The following is a 19,557-nucleotide window of genomic DNA, read 5'->3' as shown; positions in this document are numbered from 1 at the left end:
AATAGCCTCCTCTTATTTGTTTATTAACTGTCGTTGCCAAGTTCAACTGTCCATTTGGTTATTTATGATCACCAAGGGGCAAATGTTTGGGAAGTGTCATGTCCTGACCATAGAATGCTTTTATTTTCTGTGGTAGAGTAGGTCAGAGCGTGACAGGGGGTTTTGTCTAGTTTATTTATTTCTATATTGGTTCTAGTTTCTTTTTTCTATGTTGGGGGTTTTGTCTAGTTTATGTCTTTCTATGTGGGGTTCTAATTTCTGTATTTCTATGTTTTTTGGGGGGGATGATCTCCAATTAGAGGCAGCTGGTCATCGTTGTCTCTAATTGGGGATCATATTTAAGTTGTTGTTTTTAGCACTAGGTTTTGTGGGAGATTATTTTGAGGTAGTGTATGTTTCACCTCTTGTCACGGTTGGTTATTTTGTTTAGTAGTTTATTTGTATGTCTTGCATAGTTTCACAGTTAAAATAAAATGTGGAATGATACACATGCTGCGCCTTGGTCTCCTTCATACGACAAACGTGACAGGAAGGGCAAACAGACCCCTTAATTCCATTTCGTGGATCTATTTCTTCACATTCCATAATTTCTTTGTATAGGTCCCAAATGACACCCGATTCCCTTTAAAGTCCACTACTTTTGACCAGTGCTCATAGGTATATAGTCAAAAGTAGTGCACTATATAGGGAATATGGTGCCATTTGAGACACAACTTTTATCTTTCTGTGTTCCTGTCCAGACACCTGATTCCATCATCAAAATTGCAGTGCTTGAGTTGGCTGGAGACTGGACAGTTGTACAATCTGGTTCGTCCTGGGCTGTGACAAGTGTCATTCTCAGGGTTGCTGTCATGAAGGACAACCACTAGGTAAAGTACCCCAGGTGGTTTGATTCCTCCCTTTGTTATGTTTACTAACGCCAAATAGATTTGGTCAATCCATATTTCATTTCCTGTGTGTTCTCCGGGGATTCATCTCCCGTGGCTTGACCTTGTCAGTCAGTCTGGCTACGTCTGTCTCCCCACCTGTGGAAAAGCCTGCTGCTTCCTTCCCAAATGTCCTCAAAGGGAGTTGATGGGACCATTTTTACAGCTTATGATGATACACAATAACAAAAACACCCCATAACAATAAAAAGGCATAAAGTATTAGTAAATTTGATCAAAGTCATTTCAATTTCCATTTGTCATTTTGTTGAAATGGTTATAAGAAAGTCAGAGGCATCGACACCACGTTTTGTGAACTAGAACCAAGCATGCATAGCCTGTGTAATGGATACTACAGCATAGCTAAATGGCTATATTTCTTGTGTATTCCATCAAACTGAACGTTCTTGTCTCTCTCTGGCCTGTATTTTCCCGGCACCTCATCATTCTGTCCACCCTGCCACCATCTGTAAATGGATTTAACTTATCTGTTTGTTTCAGGCAGTGGGCTCATTTTGTAATGTCAGATTATTTCATAGCAATTTCTGCAAAGCTAACATGGCTGTTTAAACTAGGGGGGAGATAAGTGTTTCAAATGCAAACAGAAAAAAGGGGATAGATTGAGGCTGATGGCATACATGAACAGTGAGTGGCCTTGGTTCATCTCCCTGCAGCATCAATTATGACTGAGCCTTACATTTTGTTATCACTCTCTGTACAGTTTCTCATGAAAAGTTGACCCCATCAGAGTCAATTCGCTCTTGATACTGTATGTGCCAAGGCAGCAGCTACTCTTCCTGGGGTCCAGCAAAATGAAGGCAGTTATACAATTTTAAAAACATTACAATACATTCACAACACACTGTGTGCCCTCAGGCCCCTCCTCCACTACCACATATCTACAACACAAAATCCATGCATACGTGTGTGTATAGTGCGTATGTTATCATGTATGTATGTGTCTGTGCCTATGTTTGTGTTGCTTCTCAGTCCCCGTTGTTCAATAAGGTATATTTGTATCTGTTTTTTTTAATCTAATGTTACTGCTTGCATCAGTTACTTGATGTGGAATAGAGTTCCATGTAGTCAGGGTGCTATGGAGTACTGTGCGCCTCGCATAGTCTGTTCTGGACATGTGGGGTATGCATGGGTGTCCGAGCTATGTGCCAGTAGTTCAAACAGACAGCTCGGTGCATTCAATATGTCAACACTCACAAATACAAGTAGTGATGAAGTTAATCTCCCCTCGACTTTGAGCCAGGAGAGATTGACATGCATATTATTAATGTTAGCGCTCTGTGTACATCCAAGGGCCATCAGTGCTGCCCTGTTCTGAGACAATTGCAATTGAACAGTAGTCCAGGTGCGACAAAACTAGGGCCTGTAGGAGCTGCCTTGTTGATGGTGCTGTTAAGAAGGTAGAGCAGCATTTTGTTATGGACAGACTTCTCCCCATCTTAGCTACTGTTGTATCAATATGTTTTGACCATGACAGTTTACAATCCAGGGTTACTCCAAGCAGTTTAGTCACCTCAACTTGTTTAATTTCCACATTATGTATCACAAGATTTAGCTGAGTTTTAGGGTTTAGTGAATGATTTATCCAAGTACAATGATTTTAGTTTTTGAAATATTTAGGACTAATTTATTCCATGCCACACATTCTGAAACTAACTGCAGCTCTTTGTTAAGTGTTGCAGTCATTTCAGTCGCTGTAGTAGCTGATGTGTATAGTGTTGAGTGATCTGCATACATAGACAAACTGGCTTTACTCAGTGTGTCTATGTATGTCGTTAGTAAATATTTCAAAAGGTAAGGGGCCTAGACAGCTGCCCTGGGGAATTCTTGATTCTACCTGGATTATGCTGAAGAGCCTTCCTTTACAGAACACCCTCTGTGTTCTGTTAGACAGGTACCTCTTCATCCACAATATAGCAGGGGGTGTAAAGCCATAACACATAAATTTTTCCAGCAGCAGACTATGATCGATAATGTCAAAAGTAGCACTAAAGTCTAACAAAATATCCCCCACAATCTTTTTATCATCAATTTCTCTCGGCCAATCATCAGTCATTTGTGTAAGTGCTGTGTTTGTTGAATGTCCTTCCCTATAAGCGTGCTGAAAATTTGTTTACTGTAAAATAGCATTGTATCAGCAGCTAATGTGGATCCATAATAAATACAAATACAAACATAGGATCACTACAAAACGTATTGTATGACCTCTTAAATACTATATTTTGCCCAGCCTTTGGAACTTTGGTTTTCCTAGATATGGCTACTATATTGTCATCACTACATCCAATGGATCTGGATACAGCTTGACATTTCTGCAGTATTAGTAAAGATGTGATCAATACATGTTGATTTCATTCCTGTGCTGTTTGTATCTACCCTGGTAGATTGACTGATGTCCTGAACCAGGTTGCAGGCACTGGTTACAGTTTGAAGCTTTTTCTTGAGTGGGTAGCTTGATGAAAGCCAGTCAATATTTAAATCACCAATCACCATTTCACACATGTTATCCAGATCCTGACTTTTTAGCCCTTGGTGGTCTATAGCAGCTTCGCACAAGAATGGGCTTTAGGTGAGGCAGATGAACCTGTAGCCATATTACTTCAACAGTATTTAACATAAGATCCTCTCTAAGCTTTACAGGAATGTGGGTCTGGATATAAACAGCAACACCTCCACTATTGGCATGTCTGTCTTGTCTGTAAATGTTATACCATTATATTCCTACCACTGTTTCATCAAAGGTATTGTCCAAGTGAGACTCAGAGATAGTCAGAATATGAATGTCATCTGTTACTACTAATTTCATGAACCTTGTTTCTTAACTCTTTCATGCGTTAGTTCCAAACATCTCTAACGGTCGCCCCAGCATGAGTTTTTTTTATGCACGTGATGTTAGAACGTTCTCTCCATTCCAGAATGTGATTGTTACTTAACAGTACATTTAATCCGCGCTGCCCTCAAACCAAAGCACGCAGGCTGTTTTTATTTATAGTCTGTTTTCAACTTGTCTAACAAGTTTTTTATTTTCTAATAACAGTTTAAATTGAGGTGTGTTCCGCCTCATTCATTCACATAAAAGTAGTCATTTTTTACTTTTGCGGACCAATTCATTTTTTAGACATTTCTGACCCAGACAAAATTCCCCAAAACACTTCTCAATTGTTTGTGCAGTTCAAGTCTGCAGACATTTGCTCATCTGCCATCCTGCATACACATGTCCATATTTTACGTCTGTTGCCTGCATCGCAATCAAAGTTGTTTTCGTTACCAATAATAACTTTGGAAATGTGTGCGTTTCTATCAAAGTAAGTGCCATATTACGTTATAGTAGTTTGTGTGTCGTGTTATGTCGTTTCTACTGTAGCATAATGTTTTTGTGTATATTCCTTATAACCGCAGACACGCGATGTAACGTTACTCATTTCATAACATTTATGTTGTTATACTCAATGCTTAGGTAGCTAGCTACATTCTTCTATTAGCTCTGGAAAACAATGCTAATTGCGTCAGGGAAGTATTAGCATGTGTTGTATTTTGAAGCTACCCTGGCCTTATGACTCCCAAGTGGCACTACGTCTCAGTGCTAGAGGCGTCACTACAGACACCCATCTTCAAATCCAGACTGCGTTTCTATCAAAGTAAGTGTCTTATTACATTATAATAGTTTGTGTGTCGTGTTATACCGTTTCTACTGTAGCTCACTGTGTGTATGGAGCACAATATATTTGTGTATATTGCTTATAACCGTGGACACGCGAGGTAACGTAACTCATGTTACTCACCTTTTATGGTATTATATTCAATCGTGCTTATGTAGCTAGTTACATTCTTCTATTAGTTCTGTAAAACAATGCTAAATGCGTCAGAAGTATTGGCATGTTGTATTTTGAAGCTACCCTGGAAAAATGGAAAAATATCTTACACCACTTGGTCGTTTTCTGAGTGCATTCCACAAAGCTGCTTATCATGTCAGCCTTATCCACTGCCCCCATTTTGAGGTTATAGTCAAGCACGCAGTCTGGTTTGATGTTTCTCTGTCTGGTCTGTCTGGTTTGTCCCGTCAGGTGGTCCACCTTCCCTGTGACCGACATGGTTGCTGTATGGACAGTGGAGAGGACATGGATGTCTCGTTTGTCATGGCACTTTACTGCCAGCTGTTAACATGTCTTATTTTGTATAACGGGTAATTTAGGATGGCAGTAGCGTTGTTGATGAAATGCAGTCATAGCAGCAGAACAAGAAAGCAATCTTGGGAAAAGAGGGTGGCAAAGAAGGGAGTTGCAAACATAGGATCTCTGCTCCAGTATTCTTTTAGGGAGTTCTTCTTTACTATCCCCATGAGAAGGACTGTCACCAGGAAGGTATACATTTCACTAATTGTGGTTGCCCCCCCCCCCTCACTCCTGGCTCTCTCTTCTCCTGTAGCTCCAAGGCATAGTGATTGGTCTCTACTATGTCTCCCACCTGCTCCTCTGTCAGAAACAACTTGAAGCACTCTGCCTCAGATGGAAATGGCAAGGGGCGTTGCACTCCAGACTGGGACTCATCAACACAAACAGCAGGGCCAGGAGGGGTGAAATGGCTGGCAGCCTTCCAGCTACCACAGAACTCCTGTACTTCATTCACTATCGGTCTGCCTTCATCACCAACAGCATCTTCAAAGGGAACTGGGACTTTGTCAGTGGACAAGGGGTCCTCAGACAAGGAGTCCTCTGTCACTGTCAGAATCTGATTCCTGACTTTCAGACTAAGACTCATTGTCAGAATTTTTTTTAATCTCAAAAATTTCTGCATTTGTGAGTTGTCTCCTTTTGAAAGACATTGCTAATGCTACAGCTTAGCTCATTAGCTACATACATAAACAACAACACTGAATGGCTCAGAGTGGGAGTGAGAGGTTACCGTGATTGACTGCCTGCACGCGCCATTTGTATCAATAAATCACTATCAGAGAATGTTTTGTGTGGTACTATTGATATATTTACTATTTTATTCACGTCTTTCAATTACCGGTGATAAATCATGCATTCCGATTTTTGCATAGATTGTAATGGGCACATAGTATGTGTGTAAAATAATGTTTTGAAGGTTGTACTGATTATTATGAGCTAAGCTAATTCCAGCTATGTGTGTAGCCATGTTTGTTGGCATACAATGCATTCTGGGTTTCACTTGATCGTCTGTCAGACCAAAGATGCTATAACAAAATGAGGTGAATAAGGGTTCACTCATTTTTTGAGAACTTTAGGAAGTGAATGTGGGATGTGAACGATGGTAGACGACACCCCTTCAACATGCATACTATAAACAGACCAAACTAATCTTGTCTTCTCTTATCTTTGGTTTCTGTGAGGTAAAAAAGCATGGCTGCGCGCTGAAACTAATCGTCGGATTACTTTCGATTTCTATAAAGTGTTGTACTCAATTATTTTGATCAACGGTGAGCTCACCCGTGATGTGATTAATTCTACATAGTAATTGCTATTAGCTAATTCATAGTGTAGTTTATGTCAGCCGAGAGTTAGAAAATATGACTGCTTGTGTTGCATCAATGTTGCATCAATCCTTCCTCAGATAGCGCTAGGACAAATGTAGCCTACATTTTTCCGGTTAGGATGATTGTGTTATGCTATAGATACTTCTATGAATATCTGAACGTTGCATTCAAAAATAAACTGCTCACATTCTGGACATAACTTTGTAAGGACTGTATTTGTGTAAATAGTTTCTGAAAAAAAGTGTGGCCAGCTCAAATACTGATTGTTGCGTGATTCAAAACTGGCCGTTCTAAATGAGTGTTCTAATCACACGGGGTGTGATCGTACGCTTCAGGGACCGCTATAGAACGATCACACCCATGTGATGGTACGTGTGAAAGGGTTAACCTGTTATGGCTAGGGGGCAGTATTTTCACGGCCGGATAAAAAAACGTACCCGATTTAATCTGATTATTACTCCTGCCCAGAAACTAGAATATGCATATAATTATTAGCTTTGGATAGAAAACACTCCAAAGTTTCTAAAACTGTTTGAATGGTGTCTGTGAGTATAACAGAACTCATTTGGCATGCCAAAACCTGAGAAGATTCTGTACAGGAAGTACCCTGTCTGACCATTTCTTGCCCTTCTTGATTATCTCTATCCATTACAGGGGATCTCTGCTGTTACGTGACACTTCCTACGGCTCCCATGGGATCTCAGAAGGCGGCAAAAAGCTGAATCGTGGCTTTGCAGGCTCTGGTTGAAATACATTAGCGCGTTTGGATAGTGGCCAGTAACAGTACTATGAGACTCAGGCTCGTGCACGAGGGGATAGCATGCTTTTATTTTCTCTCTCTTTGTACGTATACACGCTTTCCCGGTCGGAATATTATCGCTTTTTTACGAGAAAGTGGCATAAAAATTGATTTTAAACAGCGGTTGACATGCTTCGAAGTACGGTAATGGAATATTTAGAAATCTTTTATCACGAAATGCGCCATGCTCGTGACCCTTATTTACACTTTGGATTGTGTCTTGAACGCACGAACAAAACGCCGCTGTTTGGATATAACTATGGATTATTTTGGACCAAACCAACATTTGTTATTGAAGTAGAAGTCCTGGGAGTGCATTCTGACCAAGAACACCAAAGGTAATCAAACTTTTCTAATAGTAAATCGGAGTTTGGTGAAGGCTAAACTTGCTGGGTGTCTAAATAGCTAGCCCTGTGATGCCGGGCTATCTACTGAGAATATTGCAAAATGTGCTTTCACCGAAAAGCTATTTTAAAATCGGACATATCGAGTGCATAGAGGAGTTCTGTATCTATAATTCTTTAAATAATTGTTGTTTTTTGTGAACGTTTATGGTGAGTAATTTAGTAAATTCACCGGAAGTTTGCGGGGGGTATGCTAGTTCTGAACGTCACATGCTAATGTAAAAAAGCTGGGTTTTGATATAAATATGAACTTGATTGAACAAAACATGCATGCATTGTATAACATAATGTCCTAGGGTTGTCATCTGATGAAGATCATCAAAGGTTAGTGCTGCATTTAGCTGTGGTTTTGTTTTTAGTGACATTATAGCTAGCTTGAAAAATGGGTGTCTGATTATTTCTGGCTGGGTACTCTGCTGACATAATCTAATGTTTTGCTTTCGCTGTAAAGCCTTTTTGAAATCGGACAGTGTGGTTAGATTAACGAGAGTCTTGTCTTTAAAATGCTGTAAAATAGTCATATGTTTGAAAAATTGAAGTTTTCGGATTTTAGAGGAGTTTGTATTTCGCGCCACGCCCATCATTGGATATTGGAGCAGGTGTTCCGCTAGCGGAACGTCTAGATGTAAGAGGTTTAAGCAACATGTTAACGTGGGCTATTTTGAGCAGTTTTCTGGGATGCTTGCTTGTTTTCATTGGTTTACTAGGAAGTTTAGCAGAAGTAGACATGCTCATGTTATTGATGTTAGTGCAGGGTGAGCTGCACACAGTGACTTCCTACTAAGGCACACCGCCTCTTTGCTAACAGCATAAATCTGGTTCACATGCATATGGTTGCTGCATACAATAGCTGTAGGATCAGCAGAGGCATTCTGGGCAGTTAGAGGGACATTAATTAGGTTAATTACAATGTGTCTACCAACGCTCCAGGTAAAATGTACATTTGCTAAAGCATTATGACAACTCAGCAACACAATGGTAGGGATTAACTGAGCTGGGCTTTGGTCATTGATAAGTCATTGTCTCAACGCTGCCTTATAATGCTGTGAAAGGATCCAGGAACCCAAATTATTTGGGTGGATCCCATCCTCCTTAAAAAATGTGTTTTGCATCCAAAAGGTATCGAAATCATCATCAAAAGTTACACCCATTGAGCTGCAATAATCACATAGCCAGTTGTGAAGAGAAAGAATCCTGCTGAAGCATTCAATGCCACGATTCAGAGAGGGCACAGGGTCAGATATGATAGGTATTTTATTAGTGTCTAGCAGAGAGTCAATCAGCTCTTTGAAATCCAGTTTCAACTGTTCAGAGCCGCCATTCATAATGTCATTAAAACCCACATGGACTACGATAGAATCGATGTCCATGTCCTGACGTAGTAAATTCAGGAGCATTTTAGTAATGTCATTTACTCGAGCTCCGGGATAGGACATTGTTTTTGCATCAGGAACTGTCACATTTCTTACCATGGAGCGGCCCAAAATCACAGCTGGCAAGAAGGACAAGGAAATACTTCACTCTTCACAGGTTTCGGAGAACCCTTTAAGGATGGCGAGTGGCAGGATAACTTGAGCCTGTAGGTTCCGGCGCCTGCAGACACAGGCATCCCAGCAAAAAAAGGTGCAGGAAGATCAGGTTACAGCACGGCGAAACTGTGTGTTGTTTGTAAGCGCTCCGGGCCTCTCGTTGGGAGTGTAGACTGCTTTGCGGGAGGCCACTGTCTTCAGCTTCCACGGCTTGTGACATGCAACCATCATTGATTGCCATGCTCCTATTCGACTCCACTATTAGATGGGGTAGGAGAGGCAGTAGATAACTCCCCTGGTGAATGAACTCCGGTTAACACCGGCCAGTCGGATAACGACCAGGCAGAGATGCATCCAACAAGCGTGAACACCGTCCAGGCACCGGTGTAGAAAAGGTGAACATTCCACTCTGCGTTTTGCCAGTTTCTTACGTAGTCCAGCAACCTGTGTGATCAAGGAAGCCACCTCAAGCCTATAATACTCGGCAAACAAACAATTGCCGCATTGGAACTCTGAGAGGTCCAGTTTGTCCATAGTAGATACAGCTTCTACATTGCTGGAACCGTACATTTTCTCTCCAGACAAAGGGGGCTCCTTTGCAAAACTCATCTGGGACTAACTTCGTTAGCTTGATGGCTAGCAGCTTAGCTAGATTAGGGTCTCTGTCAAGCAGGTTCCAACCTGTCAGTTAAGCGGGATTCCGGGACAAGAAATAGGGGTTCTCCTTTATTTTCAAATTCAATTGATTGGACATGATTTAAAGGCACTAACCTGTCACTAACAGTGCATGTCAGAGCAAAAACTAAGCCATGAGGTTGAAGGAATTGTCCGTAGCGCTCCGAGACATGATTGTGTTGAGGCACAGATCTGCGGAAGAGTACCAAAACATTTCTCCAGCATTAAAGATCCCCAAGAACACAGTGGCCTCCATCATTCTTAAATGGAAGAATGATGGATGTAACGCCCTGGCCATAGAGAGGGGTTTTTGTTCTATATTTTGGTTAGGCCAGGTTTTTACATTGGGTGGGCGTTCTATGTGCATTTTTCTATGTTGGTTTGTTTCGTTGATTTTGGCCGTGTGGCTTCCAATCAGGCACAGCTGTAGAGTGTTGTTGCTGATTGGGAGTCACACATAAGTGCCTGTTTTTCCATTGGGGTTTTGTGGGTAATTGTTTCTGTTAGTGTTTTGCACCAGACAGGACTGTTTGGCTGTCGGTTTTCTTATTTTTGTATCGTGTTCTTTTGTCTATTAAATATTCAATGATGAACACTAACTCCGCTGCACCTTGGTCTACTCTCTCTCCCGACAGCCCTTACAATGGACCACCAAGACTCTTCCTAGAGCTGGCCAGCAAGCCAAACTGAGCAATCAGGTGAGAAGGGCCTTGGTCTGGGAGGTGACCAAGAACCCGATGGTCAATGACAGTACTCCAGTGTTCCTCTGTGGAGATGGTAGAAACTTCCAGAAGGACAACCATCTCTGCAGAACTCCACCAATCAGGCCTTTATGGTAGAGTGGCCAGAGGGAAGCCACTCCTCAGTAAAAGGTGCATGACAGCCCACTTGGAATTTGCCAAAAAGCACCTAAAGACTCTCAGACCATGAGAAACAAGATTCTCTGGTCTGATGAAACCAAGATGGAACTCTTCGGCCTGAATAGCAAGCGTCAACGTCTGGAGGAAACCTTGCACCACAGTCAAAAATGGTGGTGGCAGCATCATGTTTTGGGGATGTTTTTCAGCAGCAGGGATTGGGAGACTAGTAAGGGTTGAGGAAAAGCTGAACGGAGCAAAGTACAGAGAGATCCTTGATGAAAACCTGCTCCATAGAGCTCAGGACCTCAGACTGGGGCGAAGTTTCACCTTCCAACAAGATAACGACCCTAAGCACACAGCCAAGACAACGCAGGATTGGCTTTGGGACAAGTCTCTGAATGTCCTTGAGTGGCCCAGCCAGAGCACGGACTTGAACCTGATCTAACATCTCTGGAGAAACCTGAAAATAGCAGAGCTTGAGAGGATCTGCAGAGAAGAACGGGAGAAACTCCCCAAATACAGGTGTTCCAAGCTTGTAGTGTCATACCCAAGAAGACTCAAGGCTGTAATCGCTGCCAAATGTGCATCAACAAAGTACTGAGTAAAGGTTCTGAATACTTATGTGAATGTAATATTGACATTTTTTTATATATACATTTGCAAGAAGAAAAAAAACTTTTTGCTTTGTCATTATGGGATATTGTGTGTAGATTGATGAGGGGTAAAAAACAACATATTCCATGTTAGAATAAGGCTGTGACGTAACAAAATGTGGAAAAAGTCAAGGGGTCTGAATATTTTCAGAATACACTGTATATGCAATCAAGGCAGACAGAGATTTGATAAAAATAAAGATTGCTCCATTGCAATAACAGCGGAAAAATGTTGTAGTGCAAAAGAATTGACATGGACTTTGACATGCTCTACCAAAATGTCACCATATGTTGACAGTAGCTACAGTTGAAGTCGGAAGTTTACATACACTTAGGTTGGAATCATTAAAACTCGTTTTTCAACCACTCCACAAATTTCTTGTTAACAAACTATAGTTTTGGCAAGTCGGTTAGGACATCTACTTTGTGTAAAACACTAGTAATTTTTCCAACAATTGTTAAGAGACAGATTATTTCACTTATAATTCACTGTATCACAATTCCAGTGGGTCAGAAGTTTACATACACTAAGTTCACTGTGCCTTTAAACAGCTTGGAAAATTCCAGAAAATGATGTCATGGCTTTAGAAGCTTCTTATATGCTAATTGACATAATTTGAGTCAATTGGAGGTGTACCTGTGGATGTATTTCAAGGCCTACCTTCAAAACTCAGTGCCTCTTTGCTTGACATCATGGGAAAATCAAAATAAATCAGCCCAGACCTCAGAATTGGTTTTTGGAGACCTCCACAAGTCAGGTTCATCCTTGGGAGCAATTTCCAAATGCCTGAAGGAACCACGTTCATCTGTACAAATAATAGTACGCAAGTATAAACACCATGGGACCACGCAGCCGTCATACCGCTCAGGAAGGAGACGCGTTCTGTCTCTTAGAGATGAACGTACTTTGTTGCGAAAAGTGCAAATCAATCCCAGAACAACAGCAAAGGACCATGTGAAGATGCTGGAGGAAACGGGTACAAATGTATCAATATCCACAGTAAAACGAGTCCAATATCGACAACCTGAAAGGCCACTCAAGGAAGAAGTCACTGCACCAAAACCGCCATAAAAAAGCCAGACTACGGTTTGCAACAGCACATGGGGACAAAGATCGTACTTTTTGAAGAAATGTCCTCTGGTCTGATGAAACAAAAATAAAACTGTTTGGCCATTATGACCATCGTTATGTTTGGAGGAGAAAGGGGGAGGCTTGCAAGCCGAAGAACACCATCCCAACCGTGAAGCACGGGGGTGGCAGCATCATGTTGTGGGGGTGCTTTGCTGCAGCAGGGACTGGTGCACTTCACAAAATAGATGGCATCATGAGGGTGGAAAATTATGTGGATATATTGAAGCAACATCTCAAGACATCAGTCAGGAAGTTAAAGTTTGGTCGCATATGGGTCCTCCAAATGGACAATGACCACAAGCACACTTCAAAGTTGTGGCAAAATGGCTTAAGGACAACAAAGTCAAGGTATTGGAATGGCCATCGCAATGCCCTGACCTCAATCCCATAGAAAATTTGAGGGCAGAACTGAAAAAGCATGTGCGAGCAAGGAGCCCTACAAACCTTACTCAGTTACACCAGCTCTGTCAGGAGGAATGGGCCAAAATTCACCCAACCTATTGTGGGAAGCTTGTGGAAGGCTACCAGAAACATTTGACCCAAGTTAAACAATTTAAAGGCAATGCTACCCAATACTAATTGAGTGTATGTCAACTTCTGACCCACTGGGAATGTGATGAAAGAAATAAAAGCTGAAATACATAATTCTCTCTACTATTATTCTGACATTTCATGTTCTTAAAATAAAATGGTGATGCTTACTGACCCAAGACAGGGAATTTTTACTAGGATTAAACTAAGTTTAAATGTAGTTGGCTAAGGTGTATATAAACTTCCAACTTCAACTTTACATGACAGGTACATGCAAATTCCCTAAAACCTAAAGGGTATAAGATAATTCGTTATAGTCTTTTCCAGACTTAAAACCTGAGAGTTACTCTATATTCCAATGGAATAACATTCAGGCTCCCACCACTACAAACCCCTTCGAGGAGATCCTGTCAGAGGATAGAATGAGAGAGAGAGACAGACCTGTGCAAGACATTAGGAAAATAGAGAGAGAGAAGAAAGATTGACAATTTAGAGCTAATTCCTCCGGACACCTGCAAAGGCTTTCTGAGGAAAATAAACTGCATTACACGAACAAGGCGCATCAACCTAATCCACAGCTAACCTAATTTACAATGCAACAAACAAGCATTACAGTGGACGGTTCAACACAAGGACGACCACTCAAAGGCTGTAGAAACAGGTGATAAAGACCAGATGTCATTCAAATGACACTGCCACTTTCTTCAGAGTGGCTTAACGCAGTGTGTGTGTGTATGTCTGACACCGCTCAAATGTATCCAAATTACTCCTGCCATGGCATTCTATGTTCTTCAGTAGAGCATTTCTTAAGCCATGTAGTCTATACTGGAGCCTGTGTCTGTGTCTTTGTGCATGTGTGTGCATGAGAAACCCCCCAAACCACCGACAACATATCAATCAATGATACCTGTTGGCCACAGCATTGTTATGAAGCCTTGACCTTCTGTTTTTGAAGTGTCTGGGTCTGTCCCAAATGCCACCCTATTCCAAATATATATTCCACTTCTTTTGACAAGGCCCCATAGGGCTCTGGTCAAAAGTAGTGCACTATATAGGGAATATGGTCCCATTTAGGAAGCATCCTCTGTCTGAGAGCTATTGCTGGAGTACAGCGAGCCAAGAGGATAACATGGGACAGGAGGTGTTGTGTGTTAGTCACCTTAGACAGCCCAGTCTATTTCGGTTTGCATGGGGCTTTAAATATTTATTAGTCATTAATTTGCCAAGGCGATGGTGAGCAAACAGGGCTACACGCGTCTGGTCGGCAGGCCTGTAATGATCATCACACTGCCTATCTCCAGTAGTGGTGCGTGGGTAAAATCCCTGGGAAGCCAAGCCAGAAAAAATAGCCATATTACAACCAGGCAAAATAAGAAGACACAGTGGCATTCAACCAAACATTTGTTTCATCACAAAATCATAGAGCAACCTCTGTCCGGTGAAGTCCACAAAGCATATTGCATGTAATAAACAGTTACACGACCTACGGCATGGTCAAGCAAGTTAATGTTTTCAACATTTTCGGACTACTGAACAACTATTGATTTAGAACCATGGAGAGGTACTGCAAGTCGCAAAGAAAACAGGAGCTGCTTCCATTTATTCCTGCACCATTTCAATTTCAGCATTTCAACATAATTAAATCACCTATGCTTAGTCTAATAAATTGACAACTAAAAGATACCAAAACCAATTTAGTCCTAACAAAGTAAGCTCAATATGATGTGGCTGTACATGGTTGTGATTTGTGTGTGTGTGTGTGCATGCGTTCATGCAAGTTGAAAAAACATGTTGACTCACCCTACTTATAGAGAAAGGCCAATGCCATCCTCCTCTCTTTCATGTTGACAAGGTGGTCTGTCAAAGCATGTACTGTCCTACTTAGATTTTTTTGTTGTCAGACTACCTGGCTAAAATGCTTGCTCGCTAGCCTAACTTCCATTCATGGGCAACATTAGCTAGTTACCATTATTAGCCTTCTACATTTGGCTACATATTGAACTTCTATCCTCTCAGTCCAGGGGCACAATGTATGAATTTATAGTTGGATCAGAATCACCATTATAATCATTGGCCAGTATGGAGAATTAAGTAAAACTTCAAGTCCAAATCCCTGTCCTTCCATGGTTAACATAGAAAAGGGACCATTTTTGCTAGCTAGCTGGCCAATGGAGGACAATAACACAACGAGAAGCAACAATTCAAGTTGTTTCTGTCAATGACATATTTCTCTTAATGCGGTGTGGTAGGAGTGAAGCCAAATCCAAACTGGCTTCCCTTGACACTTTTCTTTGGTGTGCCAGGACCATTCACAGTTGAGCTCACTCAGTGTAGCTCAACGCTGATTAGCTATTATTTTATACTTTTTTTATGAAAGGAGGCCAAATGCTCGCTGCTTCCCTTGCATTCAATGCTACAGGCGGCAATAATGTCATACTCTTTATGACTAGAAAGCATCAGATAGTTGGCCTACACATACAGAGACAGAAGGGCGCTGTTTCGCTCACTCGAATGCTTCCTCCAGTGAGATATTTTCAGCCTCATGCGAATTGAAGGAAAATTATGAAAAATAAAAAATATTTTTTTCTTTTTTTTCTTGGTGAAATATTTTCTTGGTGAAATTTTTTGGGAAGCCTTGCTTCCCTTGGCATCCATGAATACACGCCACTGCCTATCTCTGTGATGGTCAGAGATTAAACAGAAGCAGACAGCAGAGAGTAGAGAGCAGTAACTTCAAGATGACTTTCATACTCAGCTCTCATTCTGCTCTCTCCCCCCAAACCTGTTCTGTTACACACGCATGTACGCATGCACACACACACTCAATATGTACTGTCAAAGTACACCCCCTCATGTATTTGTTTCAGCTATTGATGCATTTGCCGACTACACAACAGTGGTAGGCCTGATCACCGACAATGATGAACCTATAGGGAGGAGGTCAGAGACCTGGCAGTGTGGTGCCAGGATAACAACTTCTCCCTCAATGTGACAATGACAAAGGAGATGATCGTGGTCTACAGGAAAAGGACAGGGCTGTAGAGGAGCTGTTTGACCGCAAAGCATTACAGAGGGTAGTGCGAACAGCCCAGTACATCACTCGGTCCAAGCATCCTGCCATCCAGGACCTCTATACCAGGCGGTGTCAGAGGAAGGCCCTAAAAATAGCCAAAGAATTCAGCCACCCTAGTCATATACTGTTCCCTCTGCTACCGAACGGCAAGCGGTACCGGAGTGCCAAGTCTAAGTCCAAAAGGCTTCTTAACAGCTTCTAACCCAAGCCATGAGACTCCTGAACACTTAATCAAATGCCTACCCAGACTATTTGCATTGCCCTTTTGGATATCAGAGCAGTGGTAACTCACCAGCATCACGACTGGGAATAAAACTTTTCCGAATTGGATCCTTTGTTTGTACCCCCCAGGTCAATTGAACTGATTCCAGAGGCTGATCCAAAACACCGCCGGCGGAGAAGAGGTATTCGGAGAGAACTTCAAGTCCAATTCAGGAGGCGCACACACCATCAACCGCTTCCGAGTATATTACTCGCTAATGTTCAGTCTCCGGATAATAAAGTAGATGAGCTCAGGGCGAGAATCTCCTTCCAGAGCGACATCAGGGATTGTAACATACTCTGTATCACGGAAACATGGCACACTCGGGATATAGTATTGTTGTCCATACAGCCAGCTGGGTCCTCAGTATATCGTGCAGGCAGGAATAAAGAACTATTCGGGAAGAAGAAAAGTGGGGGTGTATGTTTCCTGATTAACCTCTCTAGGGCAGGTGGCACCAAATCGTCCCACCTACGTAACAGCCAGTTGAATCCTGTGGCGCGATTTTCAAATACCTTAGAAATGCTATTACTTCAATTTCTCAAACATATGACTATTTTACAGCTATTTAAAGACAAGACTCTCGTTAATCTAACCACACTGTCCGATTTCAAAAAGGCTTTACAACGAAAGCAAAACATTAGATTATGTCAGCAGAGTACGCAGCCAGAAATAATCAGACACCCATTTTTCAAGCTAGCATATAATGTCACAAAAACCCAGAAGACAGCTAAATGCAGCACTAACCTTTGATGTTCTTCATCAGATGACACACCTAGGACATTATGTTATACAATACATGCATGTTTTGTTCAATCAAGTTCATATTTATATCAAAAACCAGCTTTTTACATTAGCATGTGACGTTCAGAACTAGCATACCCCCCGCAAACGTCCGATGAATTTACTAACAATTTACTAAATTACTCACGATAAACGTTCACAAAAAGTATAACAATTATTTTAAGAATTATAGATACAGAACTCCTCTATGCACTCGATATGTCCGTATTTAAAATAGCTTTTCGGTGAAAGCACATTTTGCAATATTCTAAGTAGATAGCCCGGCATCACAGGGCTAGCTATTTAGACACCCACCAAGTTTAGCACTCACCAAAGTCAGATTTACTATTAGAAAAGTTTGATTACCTTTCCTGTTCTTCGTCAGAATGCACTCCCAGGACTTCTACTTCAATAACAAATGTAGGTTTGGTCCAAAATAATCCATAGTTATGTTCCAACAGCGACGTTTTGTTCGTGCGTTCAAGACACTATCCCAATGGTAAATAACGGTCACGCGCACGGCGCATTTTGTGACAAAAGATTTCTAAATATTTCATTACCATACTTCGAAGCATGTCAACCGCTGTTTAAAATACATTTTTATGCCATTTTTCTCGTAAAAAAGCGATAATATTCCGACCGGGAATCTGCAATTAGGTAAACAGCCGAAAGAAAATATAGCACGGGGTCGAATCGGGCACGCGCCTAATTCCTTTGTCCTCTTATCGGCCACTTGGCAAAGGTGATTATGTGTTTCAGCCAGAGGCTGCCTCGTCCAACTTTTTCCCGGGCTCTGAGAGCCTATGGAAGCCGTAGGAAGTGTCACGTTACAGCTAAGATCCCCACTCTTCAATAAACAGAGGCAAGAAGAACGACTCCTTGTCAGACAGGCCACTTCCTGCATGAAACCTTCTCAGGTTTTTGCCTGCCATATGAGTTCTGTTATACTCACAGACACCATTCAAACAGTTTTAGAAACTTTAGGGTGTTTTCTATCCAAAGCCAATCATTATATGCATATTCTAGTTACTGGGCAGGAGTAGTAACCAGATTAAATCGGGTACGTTTTTTATCCGGCCGTGTAAATACTGCCCCCTAGCCCTAACAGGTTAACCACTCATGGTGTGATTGTGATAAAATACAGAAACTCAAGTCCTTTTGTTCACCCGACCTAGAATACCTCACAATCAAATGCCGACCGAATTATCTCCCAAGAGAATTCTCTTTGGTTATAGTCACAGCCTTGTATATTCCCCCTCAAGCCGATACCACGACGGCCCTCAAAGAACTTCACTGGATTTTATGCAAACTGGAAACCACATACCTAAGGCTGCATTTATTGTAGCTGGGGATTTTAACAAAGCAAATTTGAGAAAAACACTACCAAAGTTCTATCAACACATTGACTGTCGTACTCGCGCTGCTAAAACACTAAACTACTGCTACTCCAACTTCCGGGATGCCAATAAGCCCCCCCGCCGTCCCTTTGGCAAATCAGATCATACTCCATTTTGGCCCTCCCTTCCTATAGGCAGAAACAGGAAGTACCCGTGCTAAGGATTATTCAATGCTGGTCTGACCAATTGGAATCCACGCTTCAAGATTGTTTTGATCACGCGGACTGGGATATGATCTGGGTAGCCTTCGAGAATAACAGTGAATACGAATACACTGATACGCTGACTGAGTTTAGCAGGAAGTGTATAGGAGATGTTGTACCTACTGTGACTATTAAAACCTACCCTAACAAGAAACCGTGGATAAATGGCAGCATTCTCGCAAAACTGAAAGCACGAACAACTGTATTTGACAATGGCAAGATGATTGGGAATAAGGCCGAATACAAACAGTGTAGTTATTCCCTCCGTAAGGCAAACAAACAGGCAAAACATCAGTATAGAGACAAAGGGAAGTCACAAATCAACGGTTCAGATACCAGACATATGTAGCAGGGTCTGCAGACAATCACAGACTACAAAGGGAAAACCAGCCATCTCGCGGACACCGATGTCTTGCATTCCGGACAAGCTAAACACCTTCTTCGCCCGCTTTGAGAAAAACACAGTGCCACTGACACGGCCCGCTACCAAGGACTTAGGGCTCTCCTTCTCCGTGGCCAATGTGAGCAAGACATTTAAGCGTGTTAACCCTCGCAAGTCTGCAGGTCCAGACGACATCCCTAGCCACGTCCTCAGAGCATGCACTGACCAGCTGGCTGAAGTGTTTGTTTACAGACATATTACATCTCTCCCTATCCCAGTCTGCTGTCCCCACTTGATTCAAGATGTCCACCATTGTTCCTGTAACCAAGAAAGCAAAGGTAACTGAACATAATGACTATCGCCCCATAGCACTCACTTCTCTCATCAAGAAGTGCTTTGAGAGGCTAGTTAACGATCATATCACCTCTACCTT

Source organism: Salmo trutta, chromosome 33, assembly GCF_901001165.1.
Source record: "Salmo trutta chromosome 33, fSalTru1.1, whole genome shotgun sequence".
Classification (NCBI taxonomy): domain Eukaryota; kingdom Metazoa; phylum Chordata; class Actinopteri; order Salmoniformes; family Salmonidae; genus Salmo; species Salmo trutta.
Note: the sequence above shows the minus strand (reverse complement) of the source record.